We start from the raw sequence: 1,292 nt of genomic DNA, 5'->3' as shown, positions 1-1,292 counted from the left end.
TCTCCCTGGATTCTGAACTTCTGCTGGTGATGGCCCCCTTTGGGCTGTCTCCCCTTCTGCCCACCTAGCGAAGGCCCTTACTAGCCCCAGGTCAGCAGGGTGGGCACAGCTGTCATGACACCACTGTCCGGCAGGTGGCGCCAGCAACCTTCAGGGTGACCCTCCATGCCAATCGGGCCTGGCTCCAATAGCCCAAGGGGAGCTAGCCAGTGTGGTCTGTGCCTCAGTTTCCCAGTCTGCCACCGAGTTATCCTGGAAGTGGGCAAGTGTTAACACTCCAAACTGCCAGCTGGGACAGCTGACAAGCTTAGGAGCTCACGGACCTGCGGTTTTCTTCCCTTTAAAAATTTTTCCCCTTCCTCTGTTTCCCTTCCATTTGTGTAATCAATCGTTATTTATTGAGCGCCTATTATGTGCCAGAACCTGTTCTCCGTGCTGTGAACAGCACAGAGATGTCTGCCCTCATGGAGCTGAAATTCTATCCAGGGTGTCAGACAGCAAGCACAATAAATAAGTAAAACGCATAGCAGGGTAAATGGTGATCCAGCACACAGCAAAGGCAGGAAGGGGATGGAAAGTCACGGGAGGGGACAGTGGCAATTTTCACGAGTATCATCAGGGAGACGTCACTGAGAGGGTGATATTTACATCTGGAGGAGGAGTCACATGGGCAGAGCAGTCCAGGCAGAGGAACAGCCAGTGCAACGGCCCTGGGGCAGAAACACATCAGAGCATCAGTGGAGAGGCCAGTGTGATGGAGCCAGAGGAAGAGGAAGAGTAGGGATGAGAACAGAGAAGTGACAAGGGCAGATCACATGGGACATTGTGGGTCACAAGGCGGTCTCTGTCCTTTATCCTGAGTGACATGGAGCCACAGGAGGGTTCTGAGCTGGTGATGGGCAGGACCTGACTCCAGAAGTCCTAGGCAAAGGCTGGGCTCTGGCCTCAAAGATGAGGGCTCTCCTGAGTGAAGCCAGTGAGTTCCTAACTCTTCAGGCTGACGGCACATTGATTCATCCATTGTGTTGTGCGGTTTCAGCCTCCTCAGATCTTTTTCCCACCCAGCACCCACTCTGCCCAAGGCTCTTTGGTTTTTTTTAGTTTTTTTTTTTTTTAATATCTTGGCCCTATTTATTTATTTATCTTTATTTTAGTTTTTACTTGGCTGCACAGCATGTGGTACCTTAGTTCCCTGTTGTTTAGTCGCTAAGTCGTGTCTGACTCTTTTGCAGCCCCATGGACTAGACCACTAGGCTCCTCCGTCCATGGGATTTCCCAGGCAAGAATACTGG

Source organism: Moschus berezovskii, chromosome 22, assembly GCF_049115385.1.
Source record: "Moschus berezovskii isolate FMDL1 chromosome 22, NW_MosBer_1.0, whole genome shotgun sequence".
In the NCBI taxonomy this organism is placed as follows: Eukaryota; Metazoa; Chordata; class Mammalia; order Artiodactyla; family Moschidae; genus Moschus; species Moschus berezovskii.
This window is presented reverse-complemented; position numbering follows the sequence as displayed.